The following is a 20,050-nucleotide window of genomic DNA, read 5'->3' on the forward strand; positions in this document are numbered from 1 at the left end:
GTAACCAGACGTCTCAAGCACTTAATGTCTCTAAAAACTCCCTTTTCCTATGACGACAGGAAAAGGAGTTACATGAAATGGTTATAAATATACTGTGTGATGTCTGCGACATTGTTTTATGTTAGATATGTGACAATGTTTTGGCCTAAAACAAGTTTTTTACACCAATTCATCGCATGTGTTTTTAAGTTCAAGTTTTACAGCAACATTATTTTTTTTGTTTCACTTTTAATGTTACAGCTCATTGTTTAATAATAATCATACAGATAAAAGGTGATGAGGTACCGTCATCACCCAATCCCCTTCCATCCACAGTCACTCCTCCCACCATAACCCCTCTGCCAACCCATCCCAGCCCTTTAAATAAAAGGAAAGACAGAAATAGCTGAGAGACAAGGCAGAAAAAGAAGGAGAAAGAAAAAAAATAGACAGTGGACAAGACAGACACACATCTTCTAAGCTGCTTATCCTTCAGGGTCATGAGGGAGCTGTAGCCTATCCCAGCAGTCTTTGGGTGGAAGACAGGATACACCCTGGACAGATATATACATTCATACCCCCACTCGCACCTAGGGGCAATTTAGCATGTCCAATTAGCCTGACTGCATGCCTTTGAACTGTGGGTGAAAACCCACACAGACACAGGGAGAACATGCAAACTCCACACAGAAAGGACCCCAGTCACCCAGCTGGGAATAAAAAAAAATTGGTTCTGTTCTTCCAGTTCAGTATAAATTTTGACAATGATATTAATGTAACAGAGTTGAGGTTACTGGGTGCTGAATGTAAAGAATTAGTAGTGCTACAATGCAAGGGGACACAAATACAAAAAGGGGAATACAAAAAGGGGAATACAAAAAGGGGATGACACGGCCCAAAAAAGAACATATTTTTCAGATTTACTACTATTTTAACATTATTAACATTACATATAAAAACTCAGAAAACACATGTAGGTTCTCTGGTCATTTTGGACAGCAATTAAAATGGCTTTATTTGCATTGTAGACACTGACCCTTGTTCCTGTCCCACCACTGGCAAGAAATCTCAATCTACAATACACAGTACAATATAAATTTCACATCAGGGCACTTTGAATTACTCTGCTTATATTTCAACCACAGAATTATCCTGAAGGTCTGAAAAATAGGTGGAATTATACTTCAAGTCTTCTTTCAGACATGCAAATGAGGATAAGCTATGGCTGTGGTGTACGTGTTCGAGTGTTCCACTAGATGGCAGTTTTTCACAACAGGATATGTTATGTCCCTACTACAGACTGAGCCACGGGAGTGTCATTGAGGTAGGTGTCTTATTACTGACAGCAAAGCACCATATGGGGCATGGTCCACTTCCAGGAAACCCAAGGTTTGTGTGCAGGAAACAACATACAGACAGTGCTGCAAGGCTTGAAATAGATTTGTTCATTGGATAGTTGATCTTTTGGGAATGTGGTTGGACACTGCAGACAAAATCTCTGTTCTATTTAGGAATCACACAGAAGACTGGAAAGACAAGGAAAAGATATTAGAAAGCAGGCATGCAAACTAAAGCAAAGGAAGGCCCTGCTAACAGAATCCAGAGATTTAGGTACAACAGAATGCAGTACTCTGAGCAGCCACCCATGAGCCAAGGTCATCATGCCCAAGACTGAGGCTAGAGGGATATAAAGCCCCCCAGCACTGGGCTGTGGAGCAGTGGAACTGCATTCTCTGGGTTGATGGAGCTCCATCCAATACCTTAGATGAGATGGAGTTTCCAGAACTGATCATTCAGCATCAGTACTGGATCTCACTAATGCTGTTGTGGATGTATTGCAATCAGATCTTCACAGCAGTTTTGCTTTCATCAAGTTTTCATCTGAAATTGATGTAGAACACATTTCTTTCTATGCACAATGGCTGTGAGAGCTTAGAGACCATCCACAAATTACATTGCGAGCGGCAATCACAAGTGGTCCAAGCACTGCGCACCATTGTGGAGCCAGTATGACACAAATAATGGTTTTTATAATGGCCTCAGTTTATAACAGCTGTGGGGTCTCCATAGAAGATGTCTGTGAAATATTGTATACATCGGTCTTTTAATCTTGATACAGTAATCATCAAATTAAAAAAAAGTCAAAATACTTGTAAAACTGTACAATTTGTATTTGCATAGCCGTTGAACTTAATGCTGCACTTGTTCATGCTTCTGCTGCAGGAGTTTGTTTTCTGTCACCTTTTTCACTGCTCTTGAGTGTTCATGTCTGGTGAAACTTACTTTTAATACTATTTTTCTTGCTGATTTGCCAGTCCTTACCTTTAATGAACAAAGATGGCCAATGAGGAACTGGAGGGATTGCCTAAAATGTGCACACCAGACCTCTGTATCTGCAGCTTTTTCAAAGCTTGGAAAGCTAAACAAAACATCATGAGAATTTCATGAGAACATCCTTACTGCCTCTCATTTTCTTACCATGCAACATTGTTTAAAGCATAGCACATTGCAATCACATGTCATTGGGATACATACTTCTAAGGGTGCAAAACCTCATCAAAGACAGAGGTGCAGAAGCTGACTAGTGTCTTGTTACCAACTGCAAAGCAAAATCATCTTGTTATTCTTTGTGTTTTTTGGAGAGGATCTTATGGCTAATTGCTTCCACCATGCACATCAGCTCCGGGCTACCTAATAAAACTGTCACATCAAACGAAGTTATAGATTTAAGCACAACAAAAATGTGTGTTGTTAACAAGTACCAGACAACACAGCTTAACTCAGGTTGTTGCCATAAGCTCCAGGAAGAACTTGCTGTGTTCTGAGTCAAGCTTCTGGTCTCTTTTGACGGAAATCCGAAATTTGCTTAAGGTACGGAAGGAGGATAAACACATATTTATTGCTTATGGCGCAACTACTGACAGTACAATCGCACTGGGCCTGTAGTGTTGCGAGAGGCTGGGCATGGTGATGATGCCTTTATTATTATTTTAATTTCTTTTATCGCTACTTGTGCAATTTCACACCCTCAACTCATGAAACTTAATAATATACTTCAGGCATTAGCTTACATTACACCTTTAACTTGATTAAGACTTAGCAATAGGAAATAAGCATGCAAACTACACAGACATATGACAAACACTGTGAAAGGACATACATTGGCAGAGGTCAAAAGCACTTATATGAAGACGAATCTTGCATGTGTTAAAATGTCTTGTACTTGCACTAATGTCTTTTTGTGCATCCAGGGGAGTTTCTGAAGACACAGCCATGTGCAAAAGTTTAAACACCCCACTCAAATGACCACTTTGTTGATTTTCTAAGTGAAAATAAGTTAAGACATTCTCTACAGGGAATACACTTAAAATTGGCATTTTCTGCTAAATGTAGTGCTGAATTTCTGTTATAATAAAACACAAAAATAAAACACAAACTGTGCCATAACATTTGCACAGGTCACAATTGTGTTTTATTGTAACAAAATGATAAAATTCAGCAAATAAACAGTAATAGGCAATTAAAACATGTACAAATGTGTTCTGTATAGAGGGTGCGTTAACATAATTTTACTTTATTTTACCCCCCTATGACCAACTTTTGCATAAAACAATATAACGATCCCCAATCAGATTATACTGGATTAATGATTGCATAGGAAAAAATAAAGTAAACCATAAATAACTATTAACTAACTATTACATCTACTGAATTATTTAAATATATACATGTAATAATAAATCAAAATTATGTGTGCAGGGCCTCTTGGTAGCTTTGGGGCTCTAAGTGATTATTTATACCACTTATAGTAAGAACTTTGCTATGTATGTATCAGCACTGACTCTGTTTGTTGTCATATCTAGGCCTGTGTCACTTATTACATTATTGGCTGATTGCAATTATTTGAGCTAGTTACGGTTCTTAGCTTTTACAATCATATGTTTGTCACATCAAATTGAATGTGATTTTTTTGTTGAGTTGTTGAGTTCAGACAAATTAATGTAAATAAAAGCAGAAAATGTAGTGGTGCATTAACACCTTTAGAGAGCAGTAGTAAGTGATGTTAGTTTATTTGAGCTGGGGCCAATTCCACCAATTTTTTTAAAACAGGTGTCAAGTTTATAATGTTTCCATATATTTTTGACATATGTGCTAATATTGAACACATCCAGAAAATCTTAAGAATAGTGACTTAACTGGAGACCATTATTTACTTTTTAATGTAAGTCAACGTAATTAGGACCAGTTAGTAATTTTGGACCACATGTATCGGCCCATTTATTATGAAAATCTGACATGATGCAAAGAATAACTGCTGTGCTCAAATGATGCAGAATAAAAGGAACAATCTACACATGTGCACTAATATACTGATGTGCATATATTGACATATATTTAAATATTCAAAAATAAAAATAAATAAATAATATTTAGCTCATTTTAAAACGTCTCATATTGCATATAATATCAGAAAATATTTGTACAATATTTGTGCAATTTGGCCCATTTGACCACTTTATAAAAGCCAAATTATTTGTTAATTGCAATTATTTGTATGGAAGTTAATCGTCAGCTGAAATCTCATTTATAAAAAGATGCTCTTGATCTGCTAAATGCTGTCAGTAAGGACATAAGAAAGTCCATTTGGGTTTACTCATAGGGGAATTCCACAATTTATTCTACATGTCTACATAATTCAGTGGTAAACAAAGTCATTCAGAGTGGTTTGATGTGAAATTGTTCATTTGTAGAAAAACTCTCTGACTCTGATTTATTTACAGTGGTGGTGAGAGGAACCAGGACTAGAATAAATTGATGACAGGGGTCAACAACATGTGGCTGTTTTACTTGTGGCCTTGTTGCAGCTGAACTTTTTATTGAAAAGACAAAATGGCTCTCCTTAACATTTGGGTTGTCGAGCCCTAAGCTATGCATTTCACAGCTGTCTTCGCAAAACATCATAGAGAAAATCCCCTTGTATTGATCCCAGCAGTATACAGTATTAGAAAGGGCTGTACTGTATGTTGTGCTGTTTTTGCTGGGCCTTCTATGTCCTGACAGCGCGACGCACATTTCAAAAGGAAATCCTTGTCTGAACAAGTGCCAGAGCAGACTGTGAATAAAGATTACATAAGTGCTGCTGTCAAATCATCTCCCACACAGAACATGGCCTGGGTCTGTAATGGCTTGTTTTGCTGCAACAGTTCATAATGGTAGATGCCAAAGCTAGATATAGAAACCCACTGTTCATAGCCTCTTCATACTGTAAAGACGCCTTCTCACTGGAAAAAATACAGTGTCTGTCTTGTGGCGAGCGTGTGGTCAAAGAGAATGTGTTTACAAGCAGAAATGATCTTTGCATTTATTGTCCTGTAAGAAACTCTGTTGGAGAGGATTTCTTAAAAGGGAATTTCACCATTTTCCTCAATAATGTCTACATAATTCACCGATTAAAATGTAAACTGAGAATGGTTTGATGTAAAAACTGCAGATTGCTTTACAGTGGTGGTGATGATAGGACCAGGGCCCACAGTGTCTCTTTAAGCCATGGTCATAGTGTTCTTTATTTGTGTGGAAATGATGTCCACATTTGAAATAAGCACATTTGACGCATCGCTGTTTTTCAGTGCACAGTTTATCCACAATAGCGCTGTTGCCGACTGAGCTGCTTAGAAGCAGCAGCTGCTCATGTGGGCCTCCTCGTCGTTCTCCAGCCGCGCACTCACTGTATTACATAACATTACTGAGAGTGATTGATGACCGGCTCAACTTACAGGCTCCACTGCCAACTTCTCTCTCTCTCACACAATACAACCCACATTTTCTCTCTCACTCCGTCTCTCATTCTCTGCATTCTCTCACTTTCTCTCTCACTCCCTCCCTCTACATTATATCACTTTCTCTCTCGTAAGCTCTCAGATTCTCTACATTCTCTCATTGTCTCTCTCACTCTCTCTATCTGCTCTCTCTCTCTTTCTCTCAATCTCTCTACATTGTTTTACCTTTTTTCTCTCACTCACTTTTTCTTGTTCTACACTCTCTCACCTTTCTCACTACCTCTTTCTGCTCTCTCTTTCCCTACATTCTCTCTCTCTCTCTCTCTCTCTCTCTCTCTCTCACTCTACATTCTCTCTACATCACTCCCTCTGGTCTCATACTTTAATACTTTCATTCCCTCTCTCTGCCCTTTATTGCTCACTCTTTTTCTTTTTTCTCTTTGTCTGCTCTGTCATGCTCATTCTCTCTACATTTCTCTCACTCCCTCTGGCTCTATTTTTTTCTTTTTTCTCTTTTTCTGCTTTCTCATTCTTGCTCTGTCGCTCTCTTTCTCTCTGCGCTCTCTCTTATCTTGTACTCCTTTTGCTTAATTTGCTCTCTTTCACTACTTCTCTTTCTCTCTCTCTCCTCTCTCTCTCTCTCTCTCTCTCTCTCTCTATATATATATATATATATTTATATATATATATATATATATATATGTACTTCTCAATCACTTGCTCTTGCTTTCTTTCATTCTCTGCTCTTTCTCTCTCTCTCTCTCTTGCTCTTGGCCTTTTATCTCTCTTTCTGCACTTTTATACATTCTTTCTGCACATATTCTCATACTTACATACTTTCTTCGTACTTTTTTATTGTTTCATACTCTCTACTCACTCTTTTCTTACTCTTTCATACCATCTTCCTCTCTCTGCTCTCTTTACTTACTCTTTCTTAATCTCTCCCTGTCTGCTCTCTTTATTCACTCTCTTAGTCTCTCTCTCTCTCTCTCTCTCTCTCTCTCTCTCTCTCTGCTGTCTTTCTCGCTGTGCTTTTTCTCTTTCTTTCACACTCACTTTCTCTCTGCTCACTTTATTTATTTTCTCTCTAAACTTCTACATGTACTGGCTGGTTTCTTAATAATATATAGCTACATGATACTATGCCATCAATATGCTAATTAACTGGGAATTTTCTCATGCTGGCTGTAGTAGGTTATGTGTAGCTAACAAAATACAGTTTGAAATTCTTGCATAATTGCAAAACAGAGTGGGCAGTTCAGTCAAAGGCTAAAACGCAGCACTTCTGAGGTCAGCTGAGAACTACTCACTGTTTCGTTTTGTTGCTTTTTCCACAGTGAATCTAAAAAAAACCCTTCAGAAACTTCTGAGGAGTTTGGTGTCCAAATGCTAGTCACAAATATGACAGGTGCTGCTAGCATACTGAAGCAATTGCACATAGCAGTGGTTACTAAGCAGTGACTGGAGGGTTGAAGAAACAATGCAGAGCTTGGCAGATTTTGATTGGCTGTAATACAGTGACAGGGCTCACAGAAAACAGATAAAATTTCGCCATCCCAGAAATGTAGCATAATAAATACCCTCCATGCAGTTGGGTAGGTCTGTGACACTGTGGCTATTATGTATTATCATAATGCTGCTGTTTCTACGTTTAACCTCATGAATGAAGTGAAAAACCCTTCTAAAACCATCATGGTTCGGACCTTGGTGTCGATAGCTAGTTACAGCTATGTATCTCTCTCTCTCTCTCTCTACTTTTATTCAAATCCCATGAGCAAAACTGCAGAGAATGCTTCAGCAGAGGCACTGATGCCAGATGACATAACGACAGCGTGCCTTAACTGAAAAATGTACAAATGCTGTTTATTCTCCATATACAGACTGCTGGTCTAGTAGAATGCACTAGTCACTGAACAGGGATAAAACCATCTTTTGCTAAAGGAATGATTAAACTAAAGCTGTCCCTAAGCCGTGCCTAAGCCTCCACTCTTTACACATCATTTCCGACTCTAGACTCTGATGCTCATTGGTTCCTCAGTGTCAGGCACATGGCAAAAACATGCAACACCCACGTCAAACACTGTCATTCCTAAAGACTGATAGACAGTAGGGGATAATGCTGCAGAGATTACTCTAAGCAAAACTTTCCAACTGCCTGACTCTCTTTAAACAATAACAATACAATGTTCTAATGGTATAGAGCAGGGGTTCTTAAACGTTTTGACCCAAATTAAACAATTGATACCAAACTGGGGCCCAAACAGAACATTAGTACTACACTGAGTTTAGGAAATGGCTCAGCATAGCATTATATTAACAGTGTAACATAGTGATGGAGGAAGAGAGACTCCAGTCTGTGGAGGGAAGGAAAGGATTGGTTGAGTGTTATCTACATAGCAGTGTAGGAGAAGCGATGAGCACATATTACATCACCTTGAAAGAACATGTAAAAAGAAAAGAGTAGAGGACCCTTGTGGGACACCAGTGGAGAGTCTGCACTGTGCAGATGTGGATCCTCCCTTCATGTTACCTGATAAGAGATTAGTTACGAAGTAAAAAAAACATATATATATATATATATATATATATATATATATACACTGCTCAAAAAAATAAAGGGAACACTCAAATAACATCCTAGATCTGAATGAATGAAATATTCTCATTGAATACTTTGTTCTGTACAAAGTTGAATGTGCTGACAGCAAAATCACACAAAAATCATCAATGGAAATCAAATTTATTAACCAATGGAGGCCTGGATTTGGAGTCACACACAAAATTTAAGTGGAAAAACACACTACAGGCTGATCCAACTTTGATGTAATGTCCTTAAAACAAGTCAAAATGAGGCTCAGTATTGTGTGTGGCCTCCACGAGCCTGTATGACCTCCCTACAATGCCTGGGCATGCTCCTGATGAGGTGGCAGATGGTCTCCTGAGGGATCTCCTCCCAGACCTGCACTAAAGCATCCGCCAACTCCTGGACAGTCTGTGGTGTAACCTGGCGTTGATGGATGGAGCGAGACATGATGTCCCAGATGTGCTCAATCAGATTCAGGTCTGGGGAATGGGCGGGCCAGTCCATAGCTTCAATGCCTTCATCTTGCAGGAACTGCTGACACACTCCAGCCACATGAGGTCTAGCACTGTCCTGCATTAGGAGGAACCCAGGGCCAACCGCACCAGCATATGGTCTCACAAGGGGTCTGAGGATCTCTTCTCGATACCTAATGGCAGTCAGGCTACCTCTGGCGAGCACATGAAGGGCTGTGCGGCCCTCCAAAGAAATGCCACCCCACACCATTACTGACCCACTGCCGAACTGGTCATGCTGAAGGATGTTGCAGGCAGCAGATCGCTCTCCACGGCGTCTCCAGACTCTGTCATGTCTGTCACATGTGCTCAGTGTGAACCTGCTTTCATCTGTGAAGAGCACAGGGCGCCAGTGGCAAATTTGCCAATTCTGGTGTTCTCTGGCAAATGTCAAGCGTCCTGCACGGTGTTGGGCTGTGAGCACAACCCCCATCTGTGGACGTCGGGCCCTCATACCATCCTCATGCAGTCGGTTTCTAACTGTTTGTGCAGACACATGCACATTTGTGGCCTGCTGGAGGTAATTTTGCAGGGCTCTGGCAGTGCTCCTCCTCTTCCTCCTTGCACAAAGGCAGAGGTAGCGGTCCTGCTGCTGGGTTGTTGCCCTCCTACGGCCTCCTCCACGTCTCCTAGTGTACTGGCCTGTCTCCTGGTAGCGCCTCCAGCCTCTGGACACTACGCTGACAGACACAGCAAACCTTCTTGACACAGCTCGCATTGATGTGCCATCCTGGATGAGCTGCACTACCTGAGCCACTTGTGTGGGTTGTAGAGTCCGTCTCATGTTATCACGAGTGTGAAAGCACCACCAACATTCAAAAGTGACCAAAACATCAGCCAGAAAGCAGAAAGGTACTGAGAAGTGGTCTGTGGTCCCCACCTGCAGAATCACTCCTTTATTGAGTGTCTTGCTAATCGCCAATAATTTCCACCTGTTGTCTATTCCATTTGCACAACAGCTGTGAAATTGATTGTCAATCAGTGTTGCTTCCTAAGTGGACAGTTTGATTTCACAGAAGTTTGATTTACTTGCAGTTATATTGTGTTGTTTAAGTGTTCCCTTTATTTTATTGAGCAGTGTATATATATATTTTTTTTTTTCTTTTTTCATCGTAACTAACATTGTTACACATTTACTTAATATAACAATAGCAGGGCTGTCCGATACATTCCAAATATCTTCCTGTAGCTGTTGTGTAAATAACAGTAGGCTAGTCTCGGTTTCGTGAGAGGGGGCCAGCCCGTCAGCATTCGTCTAACCAAGTGAGCGGTTTAAAACACTGTGCGTGTTCAGAGCACTTTCAAATAACCTGCTGTGTGGCCCGATCATGTTGGCCTTATGCTGAGAGCAACCAATAAAAATAATAAATTTACATATGTCCAGATGTTTAGTAATGTCATTTACGGTATGGGCATTATTATTATTATTATTATTGTTATTATTATTATTAATAATATTTGTGATAACCACTCCTAATTGCAAGGAAATACAATGAGTCCAAAATGTAATAAAAGTTAAATTTGGTTCCAGCCATTAGAGCAGAAATTAGAGATTAAATGTTTGGGACCTCACCAGACAGAGGATTTCAACATCTTTCAGTCTGAAAAAGACAACCCAGTCCTTCAATCCAGAGAGGTTCAAGAGAAAAACATGACTAACTGTGAGTGTAGCTAAAAAACACTCCCCTGCTTTCCATGCCTGCTTTTGCGACGCTATCACTTGAATTCATTTATGGATTGGTGGACTGGAGTTTTTGACAAGTTTGCCTAGATGAAAAATTGCAGTGCATCTTTTCTTTTTTGAGCAGTGAACGTCACTGGTGAGTCATTCTGTGTTATTACAAGACGTGCTATTTCTAAAGGGCAGAAAGCATTGTGTTTCCCTGCTCTGAAATGTTGCTTTGGATACATATTTGCAGGCCACAGTGATTGTATACTGCTACATAACTTTGGATTTGTAATGCGATTCTGTAAAACCAGGTTTTGTGAGATCTAATATCGTTATCATATCACTCATATTCTCATCTCCACTTCCACTAACTCCTTCATCACATTACGTTCATTTGTGAATTTGTGATTTTATTGATGGAGTGCGTTTGTGTTTGGATCAGGTTTGTGCGTAGCTTCATTCCTACAGTTAATTGTGCCCCACCAGGATTTCTGTGCCAGAGATGGAGTTTTTTTTGGAGCACCTTTATTTTTATGAAGGTAGAAGGACTTGCTTCAACCTGAAGAAATGTTTCAAACTGACCTTAAAATGTATTATACATACCAAACCAAATGTATGAACTTTTACAGAGTATCTTTCATTACAATAAAGGCAAATTACTATTTTACCACTATTTATATACAAATATACGTTATAATAGTATTTTTAGTTTAGAATAACTCACCAAAAATTCAGAAAAACACTGACTGATCAGCTAAACCAAAGACATGTATCATTTAGCCTGCTATATTATGGTTATTCCATGCTGTTATTTTACTATTAGACTATTTGGGGAATTCTTATTTACTGAAGCTTAAAAGTATACATCTTATAGAATACCAACTTACATTTCAATGAGAAAAGCATTCACTCAGTGTACATTCTCCTATGCAGGCTTTGACTGGAGCCATTATCTAAAAGTAGAGTGGAGAAAATTGGGCCATGCAAACAAGAAAATGTATTTGAGAAATTGTATCAAGGATAATTTGCTGTGCTATCAATATAATACAAAAGGGGTTTTTGTAACAGTTGCTGCCTTAAGCAGTGGAACTCATTCTTTCTGTTTATTCAGACCCTTTTCATCTGAATCCAAATGGAACGAGACGCCAAAAAGGAAGATGGGAATTCAAGCTGAGTGATGTTACGCTGAAAAGAGTTATGCTTTGAATTTACTTGATTCAAATGTGTTCATCATTGCCACATGAATAAAATACATGACTGTGCCATGATAAAGTACTTGTCCCCTCCTGATTCCCTCTATTTTTGTATATTTGTCACAATAAATGGTTTCAGATCCTCATACAGAATAAAGCAGAAGGAGAACATGAGGAAACACAAGGCACAGTTTTTAAATGATCATCTTTTGAAGGAAAACATTTGGCAACACCTATGTTGCAACCCATGTGAAAAAGCAACTCCTTAAAATCCCAGGCTTATTACAGGCTGAGGTGCATTATTCAGTAACTATAGGGACTTCAGTGCAAACTGGCTGAGCTATTCTTAGGTTATATAAGTGTGTAGTGAAACTGTTGACCTACTGGTGGGCCCTGGCCATTTAAGGGGTTATTAACTGATTGTTCCACTTTTAGCAGTAACAACTGCAATTAAACAACTCCTATAACAGGAGGTAAGCTTTTCACATCACTGTGGAGGAAACTCATCTTAGCAGACTTGCTTTAATTAAGCCACATTAGAAGGCTTTTAAATATGAACTGCCTGTTTACAGCATATCGGGGGGTTCAAGTGAAGACTTTCATTATAGCAAGTTCAAAAACCTTTGAAAGGTGGACTTTCTCTTGTGCTTTGGTTCCTTGTCTTGCTGCATTACCCAGTTGAACTGAGGTCCAGCAATTCTTCTGCAGGATTTTCTAGTAGAGACCAACATTCATGAATCTGTCAATTATGACAAGACGTACAAGTCCTCATGTCCACTTTTGACTCATTAGTCCACAGAATGTTTGTCCAAAGGGCTTGAAGGTCATCAAGGTGTTTTTTGGCAAGTAAGAGACCAACCTTTTCATTTCTCTCGGTTAACACTGGTTATCGCCTTGCACATGGACACCATTTTCTCTTTCTAATGGTGGACTCATGAATGCTGACCTTATCTGAGGTAAGCAAGGCCTGCAGTTCTTTAGATATTTCGCTGGGTTCTTTCGTGGCTGGATGAGTCATCACTGTACTCATGGACTTATTTTGGTAGGCCAACCACTTCTGGGAAGATTCTCCACTGTTCCAAATGTTCTGCATTTGGAAATAATTCCTCTCACTGTGATTGGCTGGAGTCCCAAAGTCTTAGAAATGCAACAGCATCAATAAATGTTTTTTCCATACAACAATAACACCCACATCAGGAACACCCCCTTATCTTACATTGGCCAATGTTTATGGTGTCAGATCCAATTCAAAATTCGCAAGCAAGTAAAACTGCTTGACTCTTGAGAGTGATTAGTCATGATTACTGACCACTCAGAGATAGAATTCAGTAATTACAGGCAACGTTTCAGCTAACACCATACAGTACTACTGGACTATGAAGGTCATTTTTTATATGCAGCAAAAGCTCTGATGACCACTGACAGCCAGTCAATCACAGCACAGTTCCAGAAATCAGTAGTAACCAGTCATATATTGGGACATGCCCACAGCTGTCAAAAATGAACCAAACTCTTGCGCGAGTAGAAAGAAGAGTCAAGTGTCAAGCTAATTTTACTCACGCGTGAGCACTTCTGCTTCGAGTGTAGTTTCCTCGCCTGAGTGTTTAGTGGTTTCCTCATGCGAGAAGATTTTTTTCCTCGCTTGCAGATTTTGAATTGGATTGGATAAATATGTCTGCAAAATGGCGAATACAACTCAATGGTTAAAACACGGCAGTGTTTGTAAAGATGTTACTCAATAAATTAATACATTAATATTTTTCTATATTTTTATTTAATGATCATTTACATTTAAAAACAATTATGCACACATTTATAGCTCTTGTACATTTGTATAGAGTACTGTCTCATGCTTTTTGCATCCCCGACTTGCAGTCTGAATGCCTATTGATGAGTATTGTTGACTATTAAGCAACTATGTACTTATTTTCCACAAGCTTTAAGGACGTACTAAAATGGTAGTGTTACAGCAAACTGACCAACATCACTATCAGTAAGGAAAGCACGAATTAATCCCTATAAGACCTTATTAATCTTCCCCATTTTTTTCATGATGTCCTGTTCACTCAGGAACATTACTGTGGCTTGTACTCCAAATCCCACATGCCCCTGATGTTACATGAGGGGCCCTTTTTGGCATTGGGGTGGTACCCTCAAGGGTACATCTCAATACCTTTAGTCAGGGTACCTAATTTTACCATAACCATTGAAATTATATTTTAGGTTGTTTTGACTCCATACACCCTGTCTTGTCTCCAGGCTTCTTATTTTATTGTTCTGTTTTAAAACATGAGGTGCTAAAAATGTACAAATATGTACTTTTCAAGGTACACAGTAGAGCCTTAAAACTGCTGTTTTGCCATTGGAGAAACATTTACATTGTTTGTAGCTTTCTAAATGAAAAATATACCTACAACAGAACCTTTGGGACATTTACAGAGAAACTAAGCAGGGATGGTTGAAGCAAAAATCATTGCTGTCCAATCGTATAAAGTTACAGTACAGAGAAATGAAATGAGTTATTATGCACTGTGGACAACTCCATTACAATCCAAACTTGGTCCAAACTGATCAAACTGGACATATAATCAAGCTTTAACTCAGTGCTTTCCAGCTCTGCCAGCTCCATTCTGCCTGCCTGTTTACAAGCATTACTATTATGCACACATTTTATTATGATTATTATTACACTATTATTATGTGTTGGCAGGCTGTTATTATTAGACTCAAGCCACAAGGCAGCCTCCAGGGCCAGCAGAAGAGCAGGACCAACCTGTTCTTCATTATGCAAATAAACACACAAGCTGGCTTGGTTCTTTAAACCAGCATGGGGAAATCAAAGATTACACAAAGATTATTTGGATGGATTAAAAAAGGCACTGCATTTGCTTTTCTGACCTACTCCTAAACTCACAGATGCCAGGGTTGTGTTGGAACATGCAATGAAGATACTGGCATATTATGCATTGAAAAGAGTAACATGTAGAATTAGAATTAAACCATTAGATCAACATTAAAGAAATATATTACATCAGCACAGTTCTTTCAGTTTATATATAGGCAGTAATTGTGTTGATGTGATATTGTATTTTATAGAAATTATCTAGAAAAGCCAAAACACATTCATGTGAATGGCTGTTAGCTTAGTGCAAATTAACCCATAGGGATCTACGGGAATACCATAAGGCTGCTAGCATAAGTTAGCATTATCATAGAGGTGTTTTGACATTTATATCTTGAATATAAGACTCTAACATTCATGGTTTGCAACTGCATATAATCCATTTATATTCAACAGTTCTTTTTTCTGATGAAAACAGTGATTACCAACTTTTTAACAGGTGTACTTTGCAGGTTCATAATTACTGTGACTGTAGCTCATCTGTTGCTGCACAATTCATCAGCCCCCTACAACTATTCATCAGTAGAAGAGGACCAACTGAGGACCACCGCTAACCAGATATTTATCAGCGGACAATAGTGTATCAAACAAAACAGTATTGCTGGGGTTCTTATACTAAATGAATTAATTTGAAGTGAAGATAAAATGGACACAGGACTCATGCATACATGCACCAAACAGCTTTATTGGCAGGTATCCAGCACCCACAGTCATCATCACAAGCAGAGGTCAATATACCGGCAGGCAGGGACAGCCTGTGGAGAATCCATACATAAACAAGTAAAAAACAAGGCAAAGGTCAAAACGCCAGACAGAGGAAACATAAACAGTAGAGATGACTCTAAAAAAACATCTTAGAGAAAACAGGACAGGACTTTGTAAAAAGTAAAGTCAAAACCACAAAGTATCAGTGGCAAACCAGAGCAAGGCCTTCAGCTCAGGCCAAAAAGAAAAAAGCACCTCTTTTTTAATGTTGCTAGTGCCCCTATGGGATTCTAGTAGCATGTTTAGTGCTAATTTAATGCAAACTCCATTGCTGTTCTAGGTTAAACCCCTACATCTGAAGTTTGTAGAAGCCATGTTTTATTTGAACAGACAATGGTTCATAATATAAAATCTAAAAATTAAATTGACCTCTTTTCTTCAAAATAACAGTTTGATGTAAAACACTGGTAAAGTTTCAAAATATATTCACCCCCACAACCCAAACAGTAAAAATATGAAAACTAAACCACAAAAACAGCCAGTTTTGAATGAACTCTTTTTGCTATGTCATGAAATCCAGTATATAAACATTTATTTAGCTACAGCAGTTTAGCTCCATTCATTCATGCTGAAGTTAGGGAGTCAAGGAGTGTTTCAGCCTTTTCAAATGAAGCACAATATAGGGCAGCCAATCAGTTCATATATATATATATATATATATATATATATATATATATATATATATCAGTCTTAAAGGCACAGTAACCAGAGGTGGGAACAAGTCACTAAGTTGCAACAAGTAAGTCTCAAGTCTTCACACTCAAGTCCTGAGTCAAGATAGTCAAGTCTTGATTCAAGCCCTGAGTCAATAATCCTAATCTTTAAGTCCTAAACAAGTCAGTCTGAATTCCTCAGCTAAATTAAGACCATAACACTGAATGATGGCGTCAGTACTGTAGCTTTTTATTTTTTATATTATATATATTTATATTTTATTTTTTATTTAAAATTTTTTATTAGTATACTGTATATTTTTTTGACCTTCCATCTAAAATACAAAGTCCATGGTACACAGATAACCATGACAGGCATACTGTACACACAAAGAGTGATGCACTTTATATAAAAGAATGTTTCATATAAAAGAAGTGCTGAGCTTAATTTAACTGAGCTTTCTCGATTTTCTTGAGTCAAGTCTAGTCATCAAATTTGTGACTCAAGTCAGACTCAATTCCGAGTCTGATGCCTCGAGTCCACACCTCTCCGACAGTACCAAAAATATCCTGTTTCATTCTAGACTGTAAACCTGCATGTATTGCCTAATTTAATTTGACACCTGAACTGCTAAACTGAAATGTGCTGTTTTATTTTTTTCTCCAGAACTGTTGCATCATTCAGTTTAGTTCCATTTAGTTTGATCTATACAACACACACTAAAGTACTTATAGTGATATAATGATGCTGTGAGATTTTTTTCTTTCATTTAAATATACACAGAAAACAGCACACAATCATTCATCCAGCAGGATACTGTACATTGGGACTGCACAGTGTTTCTAGGTTCTCTGGATGTGATTTGCTAAAGTCATTATGGCATTAAAGCATGCTGTGGTGTTGGTTACAGGCTTTCCTGGAAAGAGCCTGCTCATCTCTAATGCTGTGAAAGCAGAGAGGAATCGCAGAGAGGCAGATTCAGCTCATGAAAGAGGAACATTAAGCAGGACATGAAAGATGATGATATGTGGATCCATCCGCTTATTACATAAGTTGCCTTTCAAAGCCATTGTGCCATGCCCAAGAACTATCTGCCTCAGTGACAGCAGTTATTATAAACTATATCTGACTTAGCATGTGATTCTTTGTCATTTTTAAAGTAATAGAAATAGGCAAAAATACATTTACACAATTTTCCTCTCACTGCACTACAGTCAATCAGCAAAGACATGTTTGCAGTCCAAAGCCGCAGTAGAAGGCTAATGTGGTTAACAAGTAATAGAAGCTAATATCTCAACAGTTAGCATTGTTAGCATTGTGCAAACTTCATGTCTGATTCATCTCACCGTCGCTTCAAACTGAGTTGATTTGTTTTTGCATATGTTAAGCATTGTTATTTATAACCATGGACAATATCACTGCAATATCACCGACCCTTCCCCACTGGCAGCGTAACCAGCAAGCTGATTCACTCCCTTAGTGATGGGTAGGACTTTCTTCACAAACACATACCATGTTGAGCGTCACAAGCTTTTCCTTCATATTTTAACCGCTTATAATCTCAGGCTTATTACATACTAAGACTTATTGTTCAGTAACTACAGAGACTTCAATGCAAACCAGTTGAGCTATTCTTCAGCTATAGAAGGGTGTAATAGTACTTTGGGCCCACTAGCAGGCCCTGGCCATTTGAAATAAACAGGGACTAGTCGCTTCCAGTGTACAAAACACCTCTGGTATTCAGGGGTCCCATGTTGACTGGCAACTCTAACGTTGGCTAAGTGCTAACTCACTCGCGGCACTGATGTGATCTTACACATCTGAGAAATGAGTAACAATTGACTCGTTCCACCAAACTCTTGCAAAATTGGACGAGTTTTCAGATTTAAAGTTAACATCTTGGACCACCTTAGTCTTATCTTTTATGATGTCTCTGGCTGTATCTGCCCTAGATATCTCTGAGAAAGAAATTCTGATTGGAGAATTCCACTAGGTGTTTCAAGATTTGACTGATTTGTGTCCAACCTGTATTTAACTATGAAATAAAAGTATTATTACAATGTTTGCAGAGTTCAACTACAATGAGCTATTTCTATTCACTAAAAAAGAACAATAAATTACAGATATATATTTTAGATCCTGCTAGGAACTCACAGGAGTCCACGGAAATGGTCTGAAGCTTTGGCTCTGTGTTCAAGGGTTGTGTACAGTTTTAGTGAATAGGATCTACAGCCTAGCGTTCTTACTCATTAGAATGAGCCCTGTAATGGAGCCAAACCATCAGTGGTGGACAACTAAATTACAGCACAATGTGGTCTAGTTTGAATCCAAAAGCAGCTAATACTGGCTTTCTGCTCTCATAACATCTGGCCTTCATCACAGGCTTATGCTACCCATGTGGTAGTGTTTACAGCCCTCCTCCTCCTCCACTCTCTCTCTCTCTCTCTCTCTCTCCCTCTCTCTCTCTCTCAATCTCTCCCATCTTCTTCTCACTCCCTTTCTCTTCTGTCCCTCTCTCTTCCCCATCTCTTCTTCCTCTCTCCCTCCTTTTCTTCTTTCTCTCTCTCCCTCTCTGTTTTTTCCTTTCTCTCTCTCTGACGCTCCCTTCTCCTTTTCTCTCTCTTCTTGTTCTTATTCTCTCTTCTCATTTTTCCTTCTCTTAGAATTCTTCATGTTCTTCCTCTCTCTTCCCCTTCTCCTTTTTCTCCTTTCTCCCTCCTTCTCTTCTTTCTCACTCTGCTCTTCTTCTGTCGCTCTCTCTCTCTGACTTTCTCTTCATTCTTTCATCTTGTTTCTTTTCTCTTTCTCTTATTGTCCTTCTCTCTCTTTCCACACACCCACATATAATGTGGTCTTTCTGGACCGTCCACTGCCAACCATTCAGCAAGGTGGTGTCTCCATGCCAATTCCCGCCACAGGCAGGGGCTCATATCCTGCCACTTGAGTAAAACTGGACTTGATAAGCTGGAGAATGATGTCATCTGGGACATCCAGCTACCAGAGCGTCATGATGTTAAAACTCAACCAACAAGAGAAACAAAAAGACCCATTGACTGAAGAGAAGAACTGTTTCACTGTTTTTTGTTGGCTGGTTCACTGTGCAATCCATCCCATTAAACATATTAGCAATGACAGAATATTAAAGTTATATAAAATAAATTCTACACAGTGTAGTTACACAAATATAATCAATCAGCCAAGACATGTTTGGCGCTCAAAGTCTCATTTTGCACTGGCGCTATGAAGCTAATATAGCTAACAAGTTACCTTTTACTTTATCAGTTGGCATTGGGCAAATCTTGAAACGATCATGCTTACTTCAAAGTGCATCAACTAAACTTGCTTATGTGGTTCTGACAGTGTATTACATACTGTTATATGTGATTGGATAAAAAGTATATGCATAGTTGACGTCTTGAAGAATCATCAACTTTCATCCATAACAATCTTCTATCAGTGTTCTGTTCTTTCATCCTTAATAACGTGGCTCAGTTTGAGACACGCATATGGTAATGTAGGTATGTAGTGTATACAGTGGTAACAACTGGCTAGAAACTTCCATTACTTGTTGGCTACATTAGCCTTAGTGCAGAGTTGCTAATTTCGGTCACCAAAAGTGTCTTGGCTGGAGACTGTTGTTCAATTGCCCCTTGGGTAAGCATCATACATTATAACAATAAGAGTCCTTGGGCAAGACTCTAAACATTACGTTCGCCAACCTGTGTTGTAAGTCTCTCTGGATAAGAGCATCTGCCAAATGCAGTAAATGTAAATATAATTGACTAAATACATAAAATGAAACAAAAAATGTTCTATTATCAGGCCCCTGAAGTTTAATATCATTATTGACTTTGTTGCTGCCATTCAAATGTGATGATTCAAGTTTATCTTTAGATACACAAATATTTCACACTTTTTTATTATCGATACGCAGTAGAATACTACACACTATTTAATAAGGTTAAACATATGCATTGCTTATAGTGTACATAAACACAAACAAACTATTGTTTGA

Source organism: Pygocentrus nattereri, chromosome 9 (assembly GCF_015220715.1).
Source record: "Pygocentrus nattereri isolate fPygNat1 chromosome 9, fPygNat1.pri, whole genome shotgun sequence".
In the NCBI taxonomy this organism is placed as follows: domain Eukaryota; kingdom Metazoa; phylum Chordata; class Actinopteri; order Characiformes; family Serrasalmidae; genus Pygocentrus; species Pygocentrus nattereri.